We start from the raw sequence: 19249 nt of genomic DNA, 5'->3' as shown, positions 1-19249 counted from the left end.
CCTTCTCAGGGCATGACCTTCTCTGCTGCTTTGCCTTTGAGGCGGTGCTGGACTTCCTCAGCTCCCCGGGGGGCGGATCTAGGTGGCGAAGTTGGGTCAGAGGTTCTCTGGATCACCCAGCCCTTGAGAAGCTTCTTTAGTTTTGCAAACAGGACCCCCAGCTTTTACCTAATTGGACTCTCTGCCTGCCCTTTTCCTTGGCAATCTTTGAAGTGGCTGGGATTTGTCATTCTGTGACAGTATTAACTACCAAGGGTGTGTCCTGCAGAACAGGTCAGGAGGCTGTCACTTGGCCTCACTCCTCTGTGGATGGTTCTTTTAGGTTGAGCTATGTAAGTTCTCCTTGGAGCTTTTGATGAATGAAAACCCATGAGAAGTCTCCCTAGAGGACCTGGGTACCAATTCCATCCCCACCACCCACTGGCTGTGTGCCCTTGGACAATGAGTATAGCCTCTCTGTGCCTAGGTTCTGAAACCTTTCGGGGAAGAACAGCAGTAATGCAGCTGCCTCCTCAGATTTGTTGACATTAAGTCCAATGCCAAGTATGAAAGCAATGGCTCGGGGCTGAGTCTGCAGGGAGCCTCTGAGAAACTCCATCCCTCCTGCTGAAACTCTCAGAAGCAGAATAATAATGATTTGTGTTGCTTTGAGTGAGGGGTTGACCCCATCTTTGAGGTGATCTGAGCCTTGCTCTCCAAAGTCCCTAGACCAGCATCTTTGACATCGTCTAGGAGCTCTTAGAATCCCAGCCCCCTTTGCTGACCTACTGAGTCAGAATCTGCATTGTCACAAGATCCCCAGAGGGTGTGACAATAGCAGTTTGAGAAGTGCTGGTTTAGCGGGCTCTGGAGTCAGATAGGTAGGTCACACCTCCACTGTGGCCTGTTAGTGAAGTAACAAAGACTAAGAACCTCCAGAGAAATGGATGATGAGTGTGGTGTGCGCTCCCTAGATGTGCTCTGCCCTCGTTGCGAAGTTGTGTACCCAAGTGTCCCAGATTCCAGGGAGAGCACCCCTCCTGCTGGGGCTGGGGAACAGGAATATTTTTTAATTAATACATTTAATATTTTGGAGCATCCCTGCATGTGTGACACTGTGCTAGCCACCAAGGGAAAGAATGAAGGGGTGGCAGGCACAATTTGGGACCTCCAGGAGCTCATGTCTTTAGGGTGAACAGTGCCGACACGGAAGACAGTACAGGACCAAGTACTGAAATGACAGGGCAGACAGGGAACCCCAGGAGGGGCAGGGTCAGTGCTCAGGGAGGGAAGAAGATGAAGGTGCAAAGTGACCTCGACAGGGGAGGGTGTGGCTGGGAGTGGAGGGAGCACTGAGGAAACAGTAGGATCTGCAGCGTGGAGCCTGCCGCACAGGGAGAGGAACACAGGGCAGGGCTGGGCGTGGAGAGACACGTGTGAGGTTGAGATGGGCATTGACTCAGGGAACCCATGACAGCCACGTCCCCAGAGTTGCTGTACAGCTTCAGGTGCTCCCCGCAGGCAGTCACGCCTTCTGCCCACCTCTCCATCCAAGCCCACCACAGACAGGCGAACTTCAGGCACCCCTAGTGTTGACTCCCTCTCCAAGTGCCGGCACACAGCAGGAATTTTTCTGAGATGTCCCTAGAGCTGACCATTAGCTGTACTTTTATGTCTTTTTAAAAAAACTGTTGCTCAGGAGATTAAAATGTATATCCTAACTTATTCCAGCCTATGTGGAATTAGTTATACCACTTTGTGAATAATATATGAACCTAAGGCAGACTATTTGATTTCATGCTCCCTGTCATCCTTTGTGCCGTTGTTTTTAATGTTTTACTTTTTATTTTATAACCTCGACTTGAAAACACTTATGAAATATACTTGCCTCCATATTTACCATTCTCGGTGCTTTCCCTTACTTTCTAGCTCTAGATTTCTATCTGGTTTCCATTTTTCTGCAGCCTGACAATTTCTTTTAGTATTTCTTGAAGTGCAGGTATGCTGTTGAGAAATCATCTCAGCTTTATCTGAAATTGATCTAAATTGCTTCTTCATCTTTTGAAAGAAGTTTTGCTGAACATAGAATTCTAGGGTGACAGGTTTTCTTTCAACCCTTTAAAGATGTTGTTCCATCATCTCCTGGCACCCATTGTTTCTGATGGTGAGTCCATTGTCATCCTTATTGGTGTTCACCTTCATGTAATGTGATTTGTTCCTCTGGCTACTTTTACAATTTTTCTTTTCTATCTGTACTTTAGTTGTGACTGTAATTTTCTTCATCTTTATTCAGCTTGGAGGTCTGCTGTGCTTTCTAGTGGATTGTTTTTTTCTTTTTCCCTAAATCAGATTTGAAGAAATGTCTGTCAATTCCTTAAATATGTTTTGCAGTCCTGTTTTCCCTCTCCTTTCTTTGGGCACCAATTAGGGGTGTTAGATTATTTGATCTTCTCACAGATTGAGACTGTGTTCATTTTTTAAAATACTTTTTTCTCTGCTTCAAATTTGATGATTTCTTTTGCATTGTCTTCAGGTTCACTAATCCTTTCTTTTGTTGTGTCAAATCTGTTGTTGATCCTATCCAATGAATTTTTGCCTCTTCCTTTCTTTCTTTCTTTCTTTCTTTCTTTCTTTCTTTCTTTCTTTCTTTCTTTCTTTCTTTCTTTCTTTCTTTTTCTTTCTCTATTTCTCTCTCTCTTTCTCTCTCTCTTTCTTTCTCTCTTTCTTTTCCTTTTTCACTCAAATATTGTGCTTTTCTGTTCTATGATATCTATTTTGGCTCTTGCTCTCTCTCTTTTTACTGTTTCCAAATCTTTCCTGAGATTCCTCTTCTTTTCACCCATTATAACTATATTTTATTTTAGACTCTTTAACATATTTATGAGTTATTTTACATTTTTTTGTACTAATTCCAATAGCTAGGTCATTTGTGAGTATGTTTCTAATAACTCAGCTTTCTTTTTACAATGTGTCACATAGTCCTGTTTCTTTGCACATGTCTAGTAATTTTTTTCTGTATGCTAGACATTGTTATGCTACATTGTAGGGACTCTGGATTCTGTTATGTTTGAATACTGCTGAGTTTTGTTCTGACAGTCAGTTCAGTTTGAACTTATGAAGGCTTGATTTTTCTTTCTTTTTTTTTTTTTTATGATTGATTTCTTTCTGATTTGCCCTTAGCCTTAAAGAAAATCCTTTAGCTCAAGCACATAATCTTTACTCTTACATAGTGTGACCCTTCTGGTATTTCAGTGGAAAGACTGAAGTGTTTACCAGCACCTTTCACTTGCAAGATTCAAACTCCAAATTGACTCCTCTGTGATGAGCAGCAGCTGAAATATCTGCTCAGCTCAGTTCAGACTCGAGTATTCTTTACTTCCTGTGCTTCTTAGAGACTTGTCCAAACATGTGTAATTCAGGGGTTAGTCAAGTGTTTGAGGGAAATTTATGCATATCCTCTTATGAGGCTCTTTCTCTTCTAGGATTTTGAAAAAGGTTTCTTCTGGGTTTCAGTCCCAAACCAATCTCATGACTCCCCAGGAAAATAAGATTGTGTTTTCCTGATTGAGTTCTAGCTTCTCTGCATCAAAAGAAATGGAGAGTTCCCTTAGAGAAAAAATCATATAAACTTGAATCAAACCCAGAATGATTTCTCTTTTACGAACTGAATCCCCTGCCTGCCTCTGCCTTCTTCTAGTTGCTTTCCAGTGCCCTTAAAATTTGGCTTTTTCTTAAATAAATATTTTGTCCAGAGTTTATAATTATTATTTTCAGAAGAGTTAGTGTGATAGAAGCTACTCTGCCATTATTGGAACTAAAACTTGTGGTTTCTATTTATTTACCAAATATATGAGGTATTAGATACATGACAGTTACTTCAAGATGTAGCTGCTTACAACAGTAAACATTTGTTATCTAACACACATTTCTTTAGAAATGAATCCAACAGACAGTCAAGGAGAGAGAAGTTAGGCTACACCTTTTGAATGGAAAAGTGTCAAAGATTTGTGGATATGATTTAAAGTCACCACAAATGGGCTCCTAAAAATTTGACCACATACTCATACAAATGGAGTAGTCTTTTATATCAACTTCTTTGGTTAAATTCTATGTTTCTTAAATGTTTTGTCACATGAAAATAATTAAATTGAATGAAAGAAGTAGTAGAACTATCCAAATTATATCTTTAAAATAATATCCTTGCTAGAACATGACTACTAAGTCAGGATAACTCCAAAATATGTATAATGCTTTATCAATGTACAGAAGAGTGCAAAGAAGGTAGAATATCATCTAGATCCTGGTGAAAATAGGAATAACCAGTATGTACTGAGTGTTTGATGACAGTCACTGACCTAGGGTCTCTATATGTATTATCTCATGTAATCTATCAAATGCTATGTCATGCTGCTGCTTTTATCCGCATTTCACAGATGAGGGCCAGAGAGGTTAAGTTACTTGCCAAAGACCAAACTGAGCTGATTCCAGGCCCCAGCTCTCTACTCTTTAACAGAAATCTTTAAACCATATTTACCAATTTTGGATGGATGGATGGATACTTGGATGGATGATATTATTTCTTTAACATTTGATCATGTTGTACAGATGGACCCTGACAATGATGGTTCGACTTATGATTTTAAAACTTTACCATGGTGTGAGAGTGATACACATTCGGTAGAAATCCTACTTTAAATTTTGAATTTTGATCTTTTCTTGGGTTAGTGATATTCAATACTAATACTCTCTCATGACGTTGGGTGGGCAGTGGTAGCTAGCCACAGCTCCCAGTCAGCTGCACAATCACAGGAGTAAATAACCGATATTTACAACTATCTCGCTTTTCACTTTCAGTACGGTATTAAATAAACTGCATGAGCTATTCCACACTTTATTATAAAATAGGCTTTGTTTTGGATGATTTTGCCCAACTGTAGGCTAATGTAAATGTTCTGAGCTTGTTTGAGGTTGGCTAGGCTGATCTATGATGTTTGTAGGGGAGGTATATTAGATGCATTTTTGACTTACAATATTTGCAACTTATAATGGGTTTATCACGATGTAACTCTGTAGTAAGTCAAGGAAGATCTATACTTGTTTTTAGTAACATATGTTAAGTTAAATTTTATGCAAACTTGAGAGAAACTAAGTCAAACTGAATGTTACTGAACTTCAGTTTTAATTCTATGTTTATTTTTTAATGTTTAACTTTATACTTAATGTATTTGACTTATGTGAATTTATCAGAAGAAAAAGAAACAAGTTTAGGGGGAAGGAATTACTGAACTTCATATAAACATGTCATTATAATGAGATATTCTCAAATATCCCTATCAGGTTATTAAAAAAAAGAACCCCAAGTTCATGACAATCTTTAAGAGGCCATAGTTGGCCTTGTTTTCCAGTTACATGTTTCCCATATTAAGTATAATTAGCACTTACTTTAGTTTGTTCTCACTTCTTCACCCCACACCTAAATTTTAGCTTTTTTCTGACATTGCTTTTACGTTGTCAGTCCTAACCATCTGTCACTGTAATTCTCAGAGTTGTTTAGCTCATCATTTTTAGCACTGACTTCCTGAGTTATTTATTTTGATTCATCTCTTAATCCACTGGATTTTGCCAGCAAGTAACTTTTTCAAGAAAAGCCAGCAGGTGCTGTTTTCTTTCATCTTTGAGAAGTTCTGAAGGTTGCACTTGAATTATACCTGTTACATATTATATCCTTACAGAAATTGGCGAATATCACTTATTTGTCTTCTGGATTCATTGCTGTTTGGAAAAGCTGAGGCCAAAAGTTTGGGAGTGGGGAGTGTTTTTGTTTTGTTTTGTTTTTGTCTTAAAGCCATTTTGAGTTTATTTTTGTGTATGGTATAAGGGAATGTTATAATTTCATTGATTTACATGCGGCTGTTCAGTTTTCCCAACATCACTTGCTGAAGAGACTGTCTTTTCTCCATGGTACATTTTGCCTCCTTTATTGAAGATTAATTGACCGTAGATGTGTGGGTTTACTTCTGGGCTCTCTGTTCTGTTCTGTTGAGCCATATATCTGTTTTTGTGCCAATACCATGCTGTTTTGATTACTGTAGCTCTGTAGTATTGTCTGAAGTCTGGGAGGGTTATTCCTCCAGCTTTGTTCTTTTTCTGCACCATTGCTTTGACAATTCTGAAGATTAGTCTACAGCAGCTGTTCTTGGGACTCAGGATACTTGAAAAGATCTGGACATTTAAATAATTTCAGGCAGATTTTCTCCTGTCATGATTTTTAAATAGTTTCAGTTACTTATATTCAGTTTTGTTATTCATGTGTACACTTACACGTGTTGGATTTCTGTTTCCTGATTTCTCATCATATTTAACTCTTTTTTTTCTATTTTATTTTTCCTCAGTTTTTCTCAAGCTTGCCCTCCATGTCTCTGACAGTTTCGCCAGTGCCTGTTTTCCTAGAGAAAACTCTCATATGGCTTTCATTTCTAAATTGTTTAGTTTTCTCTTTCTGTTTCTTTCCTGAGGATGCCCACACTTTGGGCTTCTTTCTTTTGTCTTGTTATCTCTTCATTGAGTCCTGGTAACTTTGAGCTCTTACTTCAGAGAGAAATCATTTTTTTTCTTTAAATTTTAAATATTATGGGGGGAATGTTTGTTTAATTTTGCATCATTTCCTTGGACTTGTTATGCCTCCTTTTTCCTTATTTTTGCAGCATTGTTGCACAAGTGTCATGCTAATCACTTTCTGGTTGTCGTTAGTGATTGGCCGGTGAGGATGTAAGGTCTTTCTCTCTAGGCCAGTAAGATGCTAAAACATGGGAAGGAAGGGAAGAGGGTAGTGAGCTGGGCTCTAGGCACTGTGGGCTCTGACTGTCCTCTTCTGACAGACCAGTAGCTGTAAGAGATCCCCTTTTCTGAGTAGTATATTAGCATTAATTGATTATATGCTGACCACAGTGGGGACAAGGGCAGAGCTTTTCTCTTCCAACAAACTATGCCACAAAAACAGCCTGTTCTTGGAAAGATGGTCTGTCTGTCTGACTCCTGGTCAGACCAAAAAGGACATTTAGGTGGCTTTTCACTTTTGCTGTAAAAGCAATGCAATGTGGCAAAGAAACAAACTCCCCCATCCACCCAGTCCTATGGCCTCTGGTGCATCACCTACTTTGGGGAGAATTATACACTCTTGGGAATCACAGAGACATGTGTCATCTTCATTGTTTTCAGAGAGGATAGTGGGTCACTCCCATGTGTTTAACTGGAAGTCCTGAACTTTCATTTTAGAAAAATTTTAATTATTTTTCAAAGTTGCAGAGCTGTGTATAGATGATTTTTGCCCTTTTTCTATATGTGATATTTCAGTAAAAATCTGCTTAAATTTTTAATGCTGTCATATTTGTTAATCTTCCTTTATGACTCTTGGATTTGGGATCTTGCTTAGAAAAGCCCAAGATAATACATCTAGTCTATATTTCATCTAAAAACTTAGCTATAGGAGAATAGTTTATCTTAAAACCTTTATGGTTTTGTCTTTTCTGTTAAGGTTTTTAATCTATGTAGAATTTATTTCTATGAATGTTGTGAAGGAGAAATCTTTGTTTTTCTCTAGAATTAATATTTAGTGATCTCTGCACACCACCCTTATCATATACTAAATTCCCCTATACTGGGTCCTTCATTATGTTTCATTAGTCTATTTGTTTATATTCCCTAAATAATGTCATTTTAAATTATTATAGTTTAAGAAGATTTTTTGATAACTGATAGGATAAATTTTTCTCTTAAGGTTCTTTTTCAAAAATTTCTTGGCTATTCTTGCACATTTTCTCTTTCAGATGAACTTGAGACTCTCCTTATCAAGTTCCATAAAAAATCCTGTTGGGATTTTGATTGGGATTGCATGGAAATTATAGATTAATTGGGGGAGAATTGACATCTTTACAATATTGAGTCTTCCCACCCAGGACCATGGTATGTTTTCATTTATTCAGGTCTTCTTTGACATCATTTAAAATAGTGTTATCACTGTCTTCATGTTGATCTTATACATTTCTTGTTAGGTTTATATCTAGGTTGATTTTTTAAAAATTGTATTGCTAATTGGTTATTGTTATTATGGAAATGGATAGAGGAAAAATTACTGATTTTTGTGTGTAGTTTTTTGTATCTAACCACCTTAATGATCTCTGTTGGTGCTATTGTTTTTTTATTTTCTTGACTTTTCTAGACAGGTGTAAATAAAAAGCTGTCTGTAAATATAATGGTTATTTTTATATCTTTAATAGTAATAGCATGTTTCTTTTTCATGTCTTATTTCAATGTACAGGGACTCTTGATGAATAGTAAATAGTGACGGTTTTTAGGTTTTGTTGTTTTATTTCTCATGTATACAGGAATATTCCTAGTGTTATTCCATTTTTGGGTGTCTTCTGTAGGTTTCCTGTAGTTATTTTTTATTAAATTAAGGAAATTTTTATGCTTCTAGATTTCTAAGAGGTCTGTTCAGGCGTGGATACTGAATTTTATTACATGCTTTTTAAAAAACATTTATTGAGGTAATTTCATTGTTTTTCAACTTTACTATTTAATCTGTTTCATGTAGTAAATTGCAGTAATAGATTTCCTAACATTGGAAATTTCATTCTTCCATTCTTATAATAAATTCTATTTGATTGTGAGTATTGTTCTTTTAATATACTGCTGCATTCAGTTGTTAATATTTTTATGCATGGATTTTGCGTCTTTATTTATAAGATAGATTGAACTACATTTGCTTTTTTTTATGATATCCCTCACTAGTCTGCATGTCAGCGTCATGCTGGTTTTGTAGACTGAGTTAGGGAGCTTTCTTTCTTTTATTGTGCTCTGAAACATTTCATATACTGTGGACATTGCTTGTTTTTTTGAAATGTTAGTAGAACTTATTAATCACTCTGTCCAGACATGGTGACTCTTTAAAGGGTTAGGAGTGTTCCGGCTTTCTATTTCTCTTTGAGGGAATTTTGTTAGTTCAATTTTCCTAGAAAATCATCAGTTTCTTCAGATTTTCAAATATACGACATATAAATTTTATATCATATTTTCATAATTAAAAAAATATATTTTCCGTGTTTGTAGTTAAATTGTTCCTAATCTTATTTGTGGCATCTCTCCTTGGTTAGCTAATGAACAGTTTGCCATTTCCTATAAAATAAGTTTTCAGAGAGCTAGATTTTTAAAAATTGAAATACAGTTGACATCCAACATTATATTGTCAGGTGTACAACATAATGATCAGTATTTGTATACATCGTGAAATGATCACAGTAAGTCTAGTTACCATCTCTCACCCCACGAAGTTACAAAATATTTTCTCTTGTGATGAGGACTTCTAAGATTTATGTTCTTAGGAATTTCAAATTTGCAGTAAAGTATTACTGATTATACTCACCATGCTGTATGTTACATTCCCATGGCTTATTTATTTTATAACCGGAAGTTTGTACTTCTTGATCCCCTTCCCCCATTTTACCTCCTCCCAACACCCTCCCTCTGGCATCCACCAATCTGTTTTCTGTACAATCGAGCCCCCTTATCCGTGGTTTTGCTTTCTGTAGTTTCAGTTACCCACAGTCAACTGTGGCCTGAAATACTAAGTGGAAGATTCCAGATATAAACAATTCGTAAGTTTTAAATTGCACGCCCATCTGAATAGTGTGATGAAATCTCGAGCCAACCTGCTCTGCCCTGCCTGGGACGTGAATTATTCCTTTGTCTAGTATATCTCACCGTTAGTCAAGCAGCAGCCTTCTCAGTTATCAGGTTGACTGTCGCAGTAACACAGTGCTTGTGTTCAAGTGACCCTTATTTTACTTATATTGGCCCCCAAACCCAAGAATAGTGATGCTGGTAATTTGGATCTGCCAAAGAGAAACTGTAAAATGCTTCCTTTAAATGAACGGGTGAAAGTTCTCCACCTAATATGGAAAGGAAAAAGTTGTATGCTGAGATTACCACGATCTCCAGTAAAAATGAATCTTTTATCCATGAAATTGTTAAGAAGGAAGAGAAATCGACTAGTTTTGCTGTTGCAGCTCAAACTGCATAAGTTATGGCCGTGGTGCATGATAAGCATTCAGTTAAGATGGAAAATGCAAAATTTGTACAATAAGATATTTTGAGGGATAATTTTATTACAGTATATTGTTATAATTGTTCTATTTTATTCTTATTGTTGTTAATCTCTTAGTGTGCCTAATTTATAAGTTAAATTTTGTCATAGGTATAGATACATTTATATAGGAAAAAAACATAGTATATATAAGATTCAGTACTGTCCATGGTTTCAAGCATTCACTTCAAGTCTTGAAATGTATTCTTCACTGATAAGGGGGGACTACAATATCTGTGAGTTTTGTTTTGTTTTTTAGTTGCAACATGTAAGTGAAATCATGCAGTATTTGTCTTTATCTGGCTTATTTCACTTAGTACAATACCTTTTAAGGTTTGTCCATGTTGTTGCAAATGGCAAGATTTCATTCTTTTTAATAGCTGATTACTATGCAGTTGTGTATATACAGACCACATCTTCTTTATCCATTCATTCATCAGTGGACATTAGGTTGTTTCCATATCTTGGCTTTTGTAAATAATGCTGCAGTGAACATAGGGGTGCATGTATCTCTTCAAGTTAGTGTTTCTGCTTTCTTCAGACAAATACCCAGAAGTGGAATTGCTGGATCATATGGTAGTTCTATTTTTATTTTTTTGAGGAAACTTCAAAATGTTTTCCATAGTGGCTGCACCAGTTTTCATTCCTGCCAGCAGTGCATCAGGGTTCCCTTTCTCCATATCCTCACTTAACACCTGTTATTTCTTGCCTTTTTGAGAATAGCCATTCTGACAGGTGTGAGATGATAGCTCACAGTGATTCTGATTTGCATCTACCTGATGATCAGTGATGCTGAGCATCTTTTCATGTGCCTGTTGACCATCTGTGTGTCTTCTTTGGGAAGATGTCTATTCAGATTCCCTTCCCATTTAAAAAATCAGACTGGTTTTCTTTTTGTTGTTATTAAATGTATGAGTTCTCTAGAATATTAATCCCTTATCAGACAAATGACTTGCAAATATATTCTTCAGTTCAGGAGGTTGCCTTTTTATTTTGTGGCTGGTTTCCTTCACTGCACAGAAGGTTTTTAGTTTGATGTAGTTCCATTTGTTTATTTTTTATTTTCTCACCATTACCCTTGGAGTCAGACCCCCCAAAAAATTGCCAAAGAGAGATGGCAGGAAGCTTACTCCCTATGTTTTCTTCTAGGAGTTTCATTGTTTCAGGTCTTCACATTCACATTTTTAACCCATTTTGGGTTAATTTTTGCATATGGTGTAGGATACTTGTCCAGTTTCATTCTGCATGTGTGTCCAGTTTTTCCAACACCATTTATTGAAGAGACTGTCCTTTCCCCATTGTGTATTCTTGCCTCCTTTCTTGTAAGTTAATTGAGCATATGCGCTTGGATTTGTTTCTGGGATCTCTATTCTGTCCCATTGATGTATATGTTTGTTTTTATGGCAATACCATACTATTTTGATTACTATAGCTTTGTAATATAATTTCAAATCAGGGGTCATGATGCCTCCAGCTTTATTCTTCTTTGTCATGATTGCTTTGGCTATTCAGGATCTTTTATGGTTTCACAGAAATTTTAGGATTATTTTTTCTAGTTCTGTGCAAAATGCCATTGGAATTTTGATAAGGATTGCCTTGAATCTGTAGATTACTTTGGGTAATATGAACATTTTTACAGTATTAGTTCTTCCAGTCCATGAGCATGAACTATCTTTCCATTTATTTGTCTTCTTCAGTTTCTTTCATTGGTGTCTTATAGATTTCAGTGTACAGGTCTTTCACCTTCTTGGTTAAATTTTTCCCTGGGTATTTTATTCTTTTTGATGCACTTGTAAATTGTATTGATTTCTTAATTTCTCTTATGATAGTTTGTTGTTAGTGTATAAAAATGCAACAGATTTTTGTATATTAATTTTGTATCCTGCAACATTATTGAATTTATTAGTTCTTTTTTTTTTTTTTTTTTTTTGGTTTTCTGTATACAAAATTACATCATCCACAAATAGTGATAGTTTTACTTCTTCCTTTCCAGTTTAAATACCTTTTATTTCTTTTTCCTGCCTAATTTCTCTGGCTAGAACTTCCAATGCTGTGTTGAATAAAAGTGGCCAGAGTGGGCATTCTTGTCCTGTTCCTGATCTTAAGGGAAAAGCTTTCAGTGTTTCACTGCTGAGTGTGATGTTGGCTCGGGGCCTGTCATATATAGCCTTTATTATGTTGAGGTGCATTCCCTCTATATTCACTTTGCTGAGAGTTTCTATCATAAACGGGTGTTGAATTTTGTCAAATGCTTTTTCTGCATCTAATGAGATGGTCATATGATTTTTAATCCTTCATTTCATTAATGTGTATTATATTGATTGATTTGCAGGTGTTGAACCATCCTTGTATCCCTGGAATAAATCCCACTTGATCATGGTGTATGATTCTTTTAATGTATTGTTTAATTTGGTTTGCTAATATTTTGTTGAGGATTTTTGCATCTATGTTTATCAGGGATATTGGCCTGTGTAATTTTCTTTTCTTTTCTTTCTTTCTTTCTTTCTTTCTTTCTTTCTTGCTTGCTTGCTTGCTTGCTTGCTTGCTTGCTTGCTTTCTTGCTTGCTTGCTTGCTTTCTTTTTTTTTTTTTTTTTTAATGTCCTTGTCTGGTTTTGGCATTAGACCAGTGCTCATAATGTGAGTTTGGGAGTATTCCATACTCTTCAGTTTTTTGGAAGAATTTGAGAAGAATAGATATTAAATCTTCTTTAAATGTTTGGTAGAATTAACCGGTGAAGCCATCTGGTCCTGAGCTTTTGTTTGTGGGGAGTGTTTTTTGTTACCCATTCAGTCTCCTTCGTAGTAACTGGTCTATTTGGATTATCTATTTCTTCATGATTCAGGCTTAGAAGATTGTATGTTTCTAGGAATTGATTCATTTCTTCTCTGTTGGCTGACTTGTTCATGTATAATTGTTCCTAGTGGTCTCTTACGATCGTTTACATTTCTTTGGTATCAGTTTTAAAGTCTCCTCTTTAATTTCTGATTTTATTTGAGCCTTGTCTTTTTTCCTTAGTGATTTTAGCTAAAGATGAATCAATTTTGTTTATCTTTTCAGAGAACCCATTATATTGATCTTTTCTATTGTCTTTTTAGTCTGTATTTTATTTATTTCTACTTTGATCTTTATTATTTCTTCCCTTCTACTAATTTGGGGCTTTGTTTCTTCTTTTTTAAATTTCCTTAGGTGTAAAATTAGATTGTTTACTTGAAATTTTTCTCGTTTCTTGAGGTAGGCCTGTATCACTATAAACCTCTCTCAGAACTACTTATGCTGCATCCCATAGATTTTAGTATGCTGTATTTCTTATTCATTTGTTTCAAGATATTTTTTGATTTCTCCTTTGATTTCTTCATTGATCCATTGGTTGTTCAGTAGTAGGTTGTTTAATTTCTACATATTTGTGATTATTCCAGTTTTCTTCTTGTAATTGATTTCTAGTTTCATGCCACTACTTAGTATGATTTCAATCTTCTTACTTTATTTACATTTGTTTTGTGGCCTAACATATGATTTGTCCTGGAGAATGCTCCATATTGCAGTTGAGAAGAATGTGTATTCTGCTGCTTTTGGATGGAATGTTCTTAGGTCTTCATTTAAATATCGTATAAGTTTGATATTTCCTTATTAATTTTCTGTCTGTATGGTCTACCCATTGAGGTAAATGGGATATTAAAATCCCTTACTATTATTGTATTGCTGTCAATTTCTCCCTTTAGGTCTGTTAATATTTGCTTTATATATTTAGGTGCTCCTATGTTGGGTACATAAATATTTACAAATGTTTTATCTTCTTGTTGAATTGATCCCTTTATCATTATGTAATGCTTATTTTTGTCTTTTATTACAGATTTCGTTTTAGAGTATATTTTGTCTTATATCAGTATAGCTACCCCAGCTTCCTTTTGGTTTTGCTTGGTATGAAATACATTCTTTCCATCCCTTCATCTTCAGTCTGTGTTTGTCCTTGTGTCTGAAATGAGTCTCTTATAGAAAGCATATAGTTGAGTCTTGGTTGTTTTTTTTTTTTCCTTTTATTCATTCAACTGCTCTGTCTTTTGACTGGAGACTTCAGTAAGGAATTATTGATAGATATGTGCTTACTGCCATTTTGTTAATTGTTTTCTGGTTTCTTTTTTTTGCTTCTATCTTGCTTTCTTCCCTTGTGCTTTGACGACTTTCTGTATTGTTATGCTTAGATTCCTTTCTTATTATCTTTTATGCATCTACTTTTATGTTTTTGTTTTGCGGTTACCATGGGACTCATGTATAATAGTCTATATATAACAGTCCATTTTATGTTTATAGCAAGTTAAGTTTGGGTACCTTCTAAAACTGCATTTTCACTCCCTGCATCACATTCTGTGTTTTTGATGTCACTTTCTACATCTTTTTATTTTGTATATCCCTTAACTAATTATAGTAGTTATAGTTATTTTTTTACTACTTTTGTCTTTTCATCTTCATTTTAGCTTTGTAAGTGATTAATCCACTTCCTTTACTCTATGTTTACCTTACCAGTGAGACTTTCACTTTCGGATGTTTTCTTGTTGCTAATTAATTCCAGTTCTTTTCAGCTTAAAGAAGTCCCTTTGACGTTTCTTCTAAACTCAGTTTAGTGGTGATGAACTTCTTTAGCTTTTGCGTGCCTGGAAAACTCTTTGTCTCTTCTTCAATTCTGAATGATAACCTTGCCCAGTAGAGTACTCTTCGCTGGAAATTGTTGTTTTTCCTACCGCTTTGAATATCTCATGCTACTCCCTTCTGGCCTGCAAAGGTTCTGCTGAGAAATCTGTTGATCTGCTGGTAGTCTTATGGGGAATCCCTTGTAACAAATTGGTTTTCTCTTGCTGTTTTTAAGATTCTGTCTTTAACTTTTGAGATTTTAATTATGATGCATCTTGGTGTGAGTCTCTTTGGGTTCATCTTGTTTGGAATTCTCTGGGATTCCTAGATCTGGATGTCAGCTTCCTCCCCAGGGTAAAGAAGTTAATCTTCAAATAAATTTTCTTCTCCTTTCTCCTTTGGATCCCCTGTAATGTGAATGTTTTTGTGCTTGATGTTGTCCCATAGTTCCCTTAAGCTATCTTCCCTGTTTTAAGTTCTTTACTCTTTTTTCTTCTCTGTTTGGGTGGAGTTCCACAGCCCTGTCTTCTAGCTCGTGGATTGTTTCTTCATTTCATCTAGTCTAATGTTGAACCCCTCTAGTGTGTTTTTCAGTTAAGTTATTGTGTTCTTTGGCTTTGTGACTTCTGCTTGGTACTTCCTTATATTTTCTGTCTCTTTGTTGAAATTCTCACTGTTCATCCATTCTTCTCCCAAGCTTGGTGAGTATTTTTATGACCATTATTTTGGACTCTTTATTGAGTAAATTACTTATCTCCATTTCATTAAGATTTTGTTTCTGGGATTTTATCATGTTCTTTCATCTGGAACTAATCCCTCTGTTTCCTCATTTTGTTTGACTCTCTGTGTCCGTTTCTGTGTGTTAGGCAAAACAGCTGTCTCTCCCAGTCTTGAACGTGTGGCTTTGTGTGGGTGATGAACTTTATCATTTAAACTTGCCCTCATTCTTGGTTGTCTCTCAAACTATCTCCTTGATTGTTTCAGGCCTGTTAGCCCCAGAAACACAATCCTCTCTGGCCACCAGAGCCTGACGCTCAAAGGGCATACCTTGTGTGGGCTGCATGCACCCACTGGCTTTAGGGGACTGTGGGGGGATGGAGCATTTGCTTTCTGCCTTTTTAAAACAATTGGAATAGAGTCTATTTACAATGTTGTGTTAATTTCTGGTGTACAGCATAGTGATTCAGTTATACATACACACATATATATGTATTGTGTGTGTGTCTATGTGTGTGAATATATATATATATATATATATATATATATATATATATATATATATTCCTTTTCATATTCTTTTTCATTATAGGTCATTACAAGGTATTGAATATAGTCTCCTGTGCTATACAGTAGGACCTTGTTGTTTGTCTATTTTATATATTAGTCTATTTTATATTAGTCTATATATATAGTCTATTTTATATATTAATGTCGACAAATCCTGAACCCCCAGTTTATGCCTCCCCACCCCCTTTCCCCCCTGGTGACCATAAATTTGCTTTGTAGGTCTGTGAGTCTGTTTCTGTTTTATAGATAAGTTCATTTGCATCATTTTTAGATTCCACATATGAGTCATATCATATGGTATTTTTCTGTCTCTTTCAGACTTACTTTACTTAGTATGATAATCTTCAGGTCCATCTAGTGTTGCTGCAAATGGCATTATTTTATTCTTTTTTTGGCTGAGTACTATTCCATTATCTATCTAACTATCTATACCACAACTTCTTAATCCAGTCATCTGTAGATGAACATTTAGGTTGTTTCCATGTCTTGGCTTTTTAAAATAGTGCTGCTGTGAACATTGGGGTGCATGTACCTTCTTGAATTAGAGTTCTCTCCGGATATATGCCCAGGAGTGGGATTGCTGTATCATATGGTAAGTTTATTTTTAGTGTTTTAAAAAATCTCCATACTGTTTTTTCCATAATGGCTGCACCAAACTACATTCCCACCAACAATGTAGGAGGGTTCCCTTTTCTCCACACCCTCTCCAGCACTTAACCTTTGTGGACTTTTTAATGATGGCCATTCTGACTGGTGTGAGGTGATACCTCATTGTAGTTTTGATTTGCATTTCTCTGATAATTAGTGATATTGGGCATTTTTTAAATATGCCTATTGGCCATCTGTATGTCTTCACTAGAGAAATGTTTGTGTAGATCTTCTGCTCATTTTTGGATTGGGTTGTTTGCTTTTTTTGTTATTGAGTTGCATGAGCTGTTTGTATATTCTGGAAATTAAGTCCTTGTTAGTCTCATTGTTTGCAAATATTTTCTCCCATTCCATAGGTTGTCTTTTTGTTTTATTTATGGTTTCCTTTGCTGTGCAAAAGTTCATAAGTTTGATTAGGTCCCATTTGTTTATTTTTGCTTGTATTTCTGTTGCCTTGGTAGACTGCCCTAGGGGAGCACTGCTGAGATTTGTATCAAAGAATGTTTTTGATGTAGCTCTTTTATCCTTTGCTGTGGAGTTGCTTGCTGTCCAGCTAGTTCTCAGGTCCTTTTGAGAGGGAATTTTTCCATGTGTAGTGGTAGGATCTTTCGTGTCCTTGAAAGGAGATGAGGTCAGCATCTTCTTGTGCCACCATCATGGACCACCTCCTACCTCTTGCCCCTGACAGTCTCCATGCCTGGATGAGCATCCTCTGCGGCCCCCTCTGGTCTCCAGGTGTCTAGTTAGTCCCACTGATTCCACCCTGAATAACTCAGTGTTCTGTCTTGCCCCTCAGAGAGCAGGCAGAGGCCATGGGATGCACAGCCATTCTGAAGCCATTACAACACCTGGCAGTCTAGATGGTCTGCCTCTTTATTCACTCTCTCCCTGTGCTCCACACACGAGGCCAATTTCAGATTTCAGCCCTGGAACCATGAGGTTTCCAGCCAACACTGCTGAGGCCTGGACCCCCAGCTCCACTTTCTCAAGCCCCTGGAAGCCGCCTTGTCTCCCTCCCAAAGCTGAGGCTGATTTTTATGTCTTTGATCATTTGAGTTCTTTTATTTTATTTTCTAACTCACGAATTTCTACTTTTGTTTGTTTATTAATTCCTTCAGCTTTTAACTTTTTATTATTTTCTTTCTTGGGTCCTTGAATAGAAAGTTTTGCTTTTTATTTTCAGGCTTTGATGTACTTTAATAAGTAATAAAGTTTTTATATATTTTTCTCTCATTACCTATCTCTGGCTTAATCACACAGCACTCTTATTGTTAGTCACTTCTGATAAATTTTTTATTTCAACTTTGATTTTTTTTCTCTTTAACGTAAAAGTTATTTATAAGGACTTTAAAATTTTTTCCAACTGGATAGCTGTTTTTTTGGCACTCCTTTTGTTGCTAATTTTTAACTTTATTGTACTGGGATCAGAGATGGTGTTCTGTATCATTTCTGCCTTTCTGAATTTGTTGAACAATTTTCTTATGTGGCCTAGTACATGTTCAATATTTGTAAATATTCCACTGGGTATTTGAAGACTTCTTTTATTCTGTGGTTATGAAGTACAAAAATCTATATAAATTAGATCAGAGGTTGCCACTGGTGGCCCACAGACTACTCGGCCTGCAGACGTGTTTTGTATGACCCACACAATTAAAAAGAAAAACAAAACTTGAGTAAACATCTACAAATCAAGAGAGGTAAAAAGTTTCTTTTTATGTGATCAGAATGCTTTTCTATCTTTAATTCCTGACCTTAATTTGTGATTATTAATATCTAATCCAATTGATTTGTAAGAAAACTTGAAAAAAAAAAGGAACCATATACTGTGTTTGGGATTCATATTTTTTCACTCAGCGTGATTCTTGGAAGATTCATCCAGGTGGTTGTGTATATCAATAGTTTGTTCCTTTTTACTGATAAGTAGTATCATTCTGTGGCATACACGTAACAGTTTGTTGAACCACTCATCCATTGAAGCCCATCTGGGCTTTGTTTCTAGTTTTGGGTGTTACAGACAAAGCGCCTAGACACATTCTTGTATAGGTGTTTGTGTGAACCCTGAGTCTTTGTTTCTTTGGAATAAATGTCCAGGAGTGCAGTTGCTGGGCTGTACAATAGTTACATGTTTATTCTTTTTTTTTTTTTCCAGTTTCAGTTTCTTTATTTATTTTTTTTAACATTTTTTATTGATTTATAATCATTTTACAATGTTGTGTCAAATTCCAGTGTTCAGCACAATTTTTCAGTTATTCATGGACATATACACACTCATTGTCACATTTTTTTCTCTGTGAGTTATCATAACATTTTGTGTATATTTCCCTGTGCTATACAGTGTAGTCTATTCTACAATTTTGAAATCCCAGTCTATCCCTTCCCACCCTCCACCCCCCTGGTAACCACAAGTCTGTATTCTCTGTTTGTGAGTCTATTTCTGTCCTTTATTTACGCTTTGTTTTTGTTTGTTTGTTTGTTTTTGTTTTTGTTTTTTATATTCCACATATGAGCGATCTCATATGGTATTTTTCTTTCTCTTTCTGGCTTACTTCACTTAGAATGACATTCT

The 19249-nt window shown here is 36.1% G+C and overlaps 1 protein-coding gene and 1 long non-coding RNA gene across 2 annotated transcripts in view; one reads left to right on the top strand and one right to left on the bottom strand.

The window, feature by feature from the left end:
• PCSK6 (proprotein convertase subtilisin/kexin type 6) overlaps window positions 1-19249 on the top strand; it is a 167716-nt gene that overhangs the window by 57308 nt on the left and 91159 nt on the right.
• Window positions 955-18427, bottom strand: LOC116660262. The gene is made up of 3 exons (XR_004315686.1): window positions 18348-18427; window positions 15713-15718; window positions 955-965 (listed from the first exon to the last, which is right to left on the bottom strand). It is a non-coding gene; the product is annotated as an uncharacterized LOC116660262 (long non-coding RNA).

The sequence above is a fragment of the Camelus ferus genome, chromosome 27 (assembly GCF_009834535.1).
Source record: "Camelus ferus isolate YT-003-E chromosome 27, BCGSAC_Cfer_1.0, whole genome shotgun sequence".
NCBI lineage: Eukaryota > Metazoa > Chordata > Mammalia > Artiodactyla > Camelidae > Camelus > Camelus ferus.
The sequence above is the reverse complement of the archived record's forward strand: the minus strand, read 5'-3'. Positions and strand labels throughout refer to the sequence as shown.